At 37.0% G+C, this 7,168-nt stretch overlaps 1 non-coding gene across 1 annotated transcript; it reads left to right on the top strand.

Moving 5' to 3' along the window:
• Positions 1–3,333: 3,333 nt before the first annotated feature.
• Positions 3,334–3,490, top strand: LOC128042082 (5.8S ribosomal RNA). The gene has a single exon (XR_008197290.1). It is a non-coding gene; the product is annotated as a 5.8S ribosomal RNA (ribosomal RNA).
• The last annotated feature ends 3,678 nt before the right edge of the window (positions 3,491–7,168 follow it).

The following is a 7,168-nucleotide window of genomic DNA, read 5'->3' as shown; positions in this document are numbered from 1 at the left end:
ATGAATCAAAGGGTAGCCTAGCTAGGGTTAGCAGCTTTGGGGGTTTTCTTTGGTGATATTGGACGATCTAAAAGTGGCTCAGAAGACAGTAGGTGTTTTGTCTTAGATCTTGTCTTCATCATGTCATATTAAATAATTAAACTAACAAAAACAACTGGATTTGTACCGGATATTGGAGACTGAGATCTGCCATTATCTGGTGGATACAGCTGGTCGCTGGTATTAGTAAATTTAGTGAGTATGAAACTACAGTTTTGTTTGACCTCATGTTGAATCCATGATGCTAGCGCTTTTTTTTTTAAAAAGACACTCTAGCCATTTGGATTGCTCTTACTAATTATATTTTATATTTATTAAAATAGGGTTTGTTTTCTTTTTATTAATGGATTTTAGGTTTAAATGTTTAATTATGTAACATGCAGTATGTATATATGCATGCTTAAGTTGCATGAAATGTGTAATATAGATAAATGTATGACTAGTATGATGTGAATAAATTATAAATTAAGGTTTAAGTGTAAAAATATCCCATATGGTCAAAACAAAAATTATTACAGAAAAAATAGATAAAAAGAAGAGAAAGGAACGAGGGAAGCAGAAATTCTGAAGATATAGATTTGGGTTTTTCCATCCCCTAAAAAGGTAAGAATTATGGTTTTGTTATTTTATTTCATGCATTTTTTTGCTCAGCTATTTTATTTCAAGCATGGTAGAGAAAACCCCAAACTTGTATCCATTACAGGTGACTTCCCAGCACGTCCAATTACTCCATTTTTAAGAAGATCTAGTCTGAAATAAATTTCGCTTGATTTTGTTGGATAGATTTATAATTTCTGATTTTGCTTTTGGGTTTTTATTATGGTGAACAGCCACTGTTGAAGCTCCACCGTCCAGTGCTGGAATTAGTCGATTCATGGGTCAAATTTTTTTTAGGAAATGTGAACTGTCTTCAGCCAAAACAAAGCCAAATGACCATCAAACTCAAAATTTTGGTTAAATCAGATTCAACCGGCCAACTTGTGGCCTTCAAATATTGCATCTCCAGCCTTCACAGTTTCCATCTAAGACTTCTAAGTTGAACTGTTACATCTGAGCTTCATTTTGGTACAAAATACACATTATGAAAGCTCAAAGTAAGCTAGACGAACATGAATTTAAAATTTTAGAGAAGCTCAAAATTATATTATTTTCTAGTATAATTTTTTTTACCTTTTAGAATTACTTAAATGTATAAAATGCACATGAGTAAGTATTTACTTTTATTTTAATATATAGCCTGTAAAAATTTATCTAGTGTCGTTTGTACGCTCTCTTTTCATATCTTTTTTTTCTTTTTTTCTTTTCTGTTTGATAGTAAATCTTTTCTTATTTTATTTTTCCTTCTTGCTCTTTGATTCCTTTAATTTTAACTCCCAAGTCTGAGATTGTGTTTCTTCCTTTCCTGGACATTCTTTCTCCAATTTCTTTTTCTTAGGCTTTAGGTTCTTTTTCCTCGTTCAAGAACTCATGAAGCAAGCAAAACCCTTTAAGGTGTTGATTGTGAAAGTGATGGGTATGAATTTTGGACCTGGATCACCTTCCATGTAGATATGATGGTTTGGATAGTAAATAAGTTTGTTTTCTTGTTTGTTTGAAGCTTTATATGTTTTAGTAACTCTTCTTTCTTTCTTTTGTGTTTTAATAACAAAGAATTTATGCATTTGTCAATCTTTCTCACTATGGGAACAAGCCATATAATTTCCAATGCACTATGCAAGTTCTAACGATTGAGATCTAAAAATCATCAAAATATAGATTGAGATATATCATGGATTTAAGTGCGGCCTCAAGTTTTCACAGCCTATTTTTATACATTTGAACTCTACCAACCGAAAATGATTGAGATCATATTTGGGTTTGGAATCCAAGTGGTGGATTCAAGCTGAGAGAAGAGGGACAGACTTCAAAAGAGATGAAAATAGAATTGAGAGAAAGAAAGATTGAATTTCGTTTCATAGATAATAAGAATGTATTATATTCCTTCAATATATTTCGCTTAGCTCAGGTAACTAACCATAGGACAATTAGATAGCTATAAAAACAATACATAACTAACAAAAATTATTTATATATGTACTAGTCATATTCCAATTTAGCTCTTAACTCAGCTTATTACCTTGTCTTCATTAGCCACCAGCCCCTATCTTTCTCATGAGCAACCTTCCAAAGGAATTCATTGTTGGGTTTTTGGCCCCTTGTATCGTAGTTTATGTCTGCACCCTTGTTAGGCCATTCCTTACTCTTAACCATCTAGGTCGTTTATTTAAGCATTATGTTCAAACCCATGCCCATGCTCATTCTCCTTCCAATTGATCCTTGTCCTCAAAGATTGAAAGAAAGAAATTGAGATGGAAGAATGAAAAATCTTCCTACGTTGCATTCTCTGACCCTAACTTACCAGTTTCAGACATAGTAAAGAATAACAGACTGAAAACTCTTTCTTAATTCTATGGGTGGTGGTGCATGGTTGTTCTTAGTTGGTGGAGCGTTTTGTCTAGTTAATTTCGTTAATGAATGAGACCTCAACCTACTAACTAGCTACACAGAGGTGATTCTCTGTGGCTAGCTTTTTAGAGGGACTATGGCTTTTTAGGCTAAGGAAGTTTGAGGCAATAACAGGTCTGTGATGCCTTTAGATGTTCTAGGCCATACACATGCTATACTGATGTATTCAACGAGTCTATAGCATTGGCCGATAGGCCCAGGTAATCTTTGAAATTTCATCGTGATGGGGATAAATCATTGCAATTGTTGGTCTTCAATAAGGAATTCCTAGTAAGTGCAAGTCATAAGCTCGTGTTGACTACGTCCCTGCACTTTGTACACACCGCCCGTCGCTCCTACCGATTTAATTGTCTGTTGAAGTGTTTGGATCATGGCGACATGGGCGGTTTGTTTCCCGCGACGTCGTGAGAAGTCCACTGAACCTTATCATTTAGAGGAAGAAGAAGTCGTAACAAGGTTTCCGTAAGTGAACCTGCGGAAGGATCATTGTTGAAACCTGCCTAGCAGAAAGACCCGTGAACGCATTGTAAACAACACCGGAGGTGGTGTGGGTGCATCTTTGCCTTTCGCCACCCCTCGCATCTCGGAGCGGTTGGTCTTGTTGTCTCTTTGCCTATCGGGTGGAGTGAGATGTCAAGATCAACCTTTTCGAGGCAAAACAAACAAACCCCCAACATGAATTGCCCCAAGGAATCAAAATGAAAAAAAGGGGCACGTCTTCTGTCTCCTCATCATTCGCGGTGTCGGTGCTTCAGTGATGTTGCTCTTTTGTTACGAAATACACAGACTGACTCTCAGCAACGAATATATCGGATCTTGTATCAATGAAGAACACAGTGAAATGTGAGACCTTGTGTGAATTGCAGAATCCCATGAACTATCGAGTCTTTGAACGCAAGTTGCACCCCCAAGCCATTAGGCTGAGGGCACGTCTACCTGAGTGTCACGCATCGTCGTCCCCATCCAACCTTGAGCCTTCGGGCCTCAGTTGGACTGTGGGTAGAAATTGGCCTCTCGTGCACTCACAGCCAGCGATTGGCCTAAATTTGAGTCCCTGACGACATCATCGTTGCGACAATTGGTGGTAATGCTATAAGCAACCTCGTTCAAAGTCATGCGCATTCATCGATTAAAACCCTTGAACCCTTCCGGCATCGCAAGGACGATGCTTGCATCTTGACCCCAGGTCAAACGAGATTATGTGCTAAGTTTAAGCATATCAATAAGCAGAGGAAAAGAAACTTACTAGGATTCCCTAGTAACGGCGAGCAAACTAGGAAAAGCCCAGCTTGAGAATTGAGCACCATCAGCGTTCGAATTATAGGCTAGAGAAGCATCTTCAGTGGCGGACCGAGCTCAAGTCCCCTAGAAAGGGGCGCCGAAGAGGGTAAGAGCCCCGTCGTGCGCGGACCCTGTCGCACCACGTTGTGCTACCTACGAGTTGGGTTGTTTGGGAATGCAGCTCTAATTGAGCGGTAAATTCTGTCCAAGGCTAAATACGGGCAAGAGACCGATAGGGAACAAGTATCGCGAGGGAAATATGAAAAGGGCTTTGAAAAGAGAGTCAAGGAGTGCTTGGACCAAGGGGATAGTTTTAGATTACTCTTTAGGGCTAGAAAAGTCTACTTGTAAGGTTGCAATTTCAAGTAAACTTGATCTCCCACCTTAAATTTACTTTTATTCCTTTTTTTATTTGCATAAAACTTCATTCATTCTTGAGTCTTTTGTAATTGGGCTATTAAAAGTTTGCTAACTTGCTTTCTCTCTCACATTAACTTGTCCTCTACCGCTTCTTTGGAGCCACTAGAAGTATCCCAAGCAAACAAGGGGTTGGTATTTGTATAATCCTCAAAAAGGAGACATTACAATTGTAGAATAGTGGTCGGTGTTGTACTGCCACTCAGCTAGATGCAACCAGCTGGACCAAGTTTTTGGCATAAAGAAACACATACATCGCAAATATTGTTTGAGACACTGCTTCAAGCATTGTAATTGGCCTTCTGTCTCTGTGTGGTAAGTTGTACTCAATGCCACTGTAGTTCCTAGTTGTCGCATAATTTCCTTCCAAAACAGGATAATAAAAATTTTATCTCAATCTAAAATGATGGTTTTAGGAATGCCATGTAGGTTAAAGACCTGAGTTAGGTAGCCTTTGTAACACCCCAATCTCAATGGTTGACTGAGATAAGACGTTACACGAAAAGCAGACTTATATATAGTTTCAAGGTATAACAAATAAACTAGGCGTTAACTCAGAAAAAGTCTCTAAAGCACAAGTCACTTACTAACATATGCCATAATGTATACACGAATGAGTTTAAAACTTTCGATTGAAATCTTTCCTTTGAAAATACAGTATATTGGCAGTGGTCATAACACATAAAACAATTTGGCGTATACAAGTAGAATACACTTCATAAAACATAATTCATAAAATTTATTAAATCCTTCAAAGTTATCATTCAAATAAAATTGTAATTAAATGAAGGTACTTTATTACAGATTCAAGTTCAAATCGAAGTTACATGCCTCCCCTATAGGACAGATGCATGTTACAAAACAAATACAGGCAAAGCTCACTGCAGAGGTTGCTCTTTCTGGCTGAGTCCCTTCTACAAGCTTATGACAAAGTATCATTTGAAAAGAAGGGAAGGAAAAAGGGGTAAGTTTAAAAGAACTGAGTGAGCTCTAGAAAAGAAAATACTAAACCTTTTAGATGAAAAATACACAAGCAAGAATGATATTACAACTGTAAACTCATGCATATAAACTAATACACCAACTCTACGCACCGAGACATTCGAGCGAATACTCCCATACCATTGGCAGATAGCATTTCCAAGCGTTCTTTAACATCGGGTGAACTTTAATATCGGGCGTATACTTTCTTCTTTAACATTGGGCGAATACTTTCATCTTTACACCAAAGAGAACTTTAACTTTAATAAAGCTGACACTTCCCAACTAAATACAAACTTTTTTAACACAAATCTTTGCATTTCAGACATCTCATCAGGCTAAATCATACACCTCTTCATTATGGAAAATTCTATACGCCAAATACCAATACTTAACAAATACACTATATTTCCAGCACAACAAATAGGGAATAGAACTTACCACTTAACAATCAACTTTTCATTTTTGTCAGCAATTATACATAACATTTAACACATACACTATCATGTTAATTTAATCTTTTCAATACATAACATATATCAGATACAGAGTCATATTAACTTACTCTTTTCAAATCTCTCATTGGGTTAAACCTTGGATCCTCCAATCACATATCAGAACATATATCACATTTTTTATCATTTCGAACACATGCGTGTTCCCATGAGTTCAGGGCTCTTTGTCATGGTTAACAACTAACATGTCTTACCATAAGCGACATCCATATCGCTAGGATGGTTAGCAACTAACATGCCCTACCAATTATAGTACTCACGCCAACTGGTTAGTAACTAACATACCCTACCAGTGGTCACCAACCTGGTTAACAACTAACATGTCCTATCAGTGGCCCAACATACACGCAAATCTGGTTAGCAACTAGCATATGCTACCAGTGGCCCATCATATTCTCCTATCTAGTTAGCAACTAGCATGCTCTACCAGTGGTCTAGCACATCTATCATTCTGGTTTGCAACTAACATGCCCTACCAGTGGCTCTTCATATTTGGATACTGATTTTATACCCCAAGGAAGTCCTATCCATTTCATGCCACAAATATACATACACAGAAGATTTCATGCAACAGATTCACAAAGTTCCATACCGATGGGTTCACTTTAACTCAAACCTATGAAAACCACAATTAGTGATATACACAAGATAGAAGGAAACTCAAAGAAGAGGAAAACAAATTGGATACTCACAGATAATTCCAACGAGGTTTGTTACCCTGTCTCTATTGCCGCACGCACAATCCTTTCTTACTAACTGATCACTTGCTGAATTCTCTCCAACAAATAACTTTTTCTTAAGTAGGATACTAGGGTATAACAGAGCAAAAAAAGAGAGAATAAGAACCTCCCACTACAAAAGTTTCACTGATATACATATAAATTTTACAACTCTTATACAATTTATACGTGGCTAACATGTAAAGGTAACTCATACTCTATTGTGGCTAACATGATCATTCTTAGCATCTTACACAATAAAATAATAATAAATTTTAGTTAATTTTTAATTGGGTCCTAATAAGAAATTAACTAAAATTGAACGATAAACACACATTTTTAAATAGAAATCAATTGGGTCCACAATCCCACATTCCACTACTGGCGTATACTAATAAAATGATCTACCACAAATCTTACAAAAGAAGAAACTGGTTGGCGAGTTCCTCCTAACAACCACGCCAAGACACAAAACCAAAAACCTAACACTTCGCCAAAAGGCTAACCCTTAAACCAAAATCAAGACAGACCTACCAAATTAATCTAATAGCCTGCCACTCATGGAGTATTGATCGGTTGTTTAATGTCACAACAATAATGTGCAAGCGTACACTGTTGGTTCAAGTATAGTAGACATATATGAGTCTGTCAGATATCGATCCCACGAGGATGGTTGTCTTTTGTCTATTAATGTCAGTGCAATAAATAGAT

The sequence above is a fragment of the Gossypium raimondii genome, chromosome 6 (genome assembly GCF_025698545.1).
Source record: "Gossypium raimondii isolate GPD5lz chromosome 6, ASM2569854v1, whole genome shotgun sequence".
In the NCBI taxonomy this organism is placed as follows: domain Eukaryota; kingdom Viridiplantae; phylum Streptophyta; class Magnoliopsida; order Malvales; family Malvaceae; genus Gossypium; species Gossypium raimondii.
Note: the sequence above shows the minus strand (reverse complement) of the source record. Positions and strands in the feature narration are given on the sequence as shown.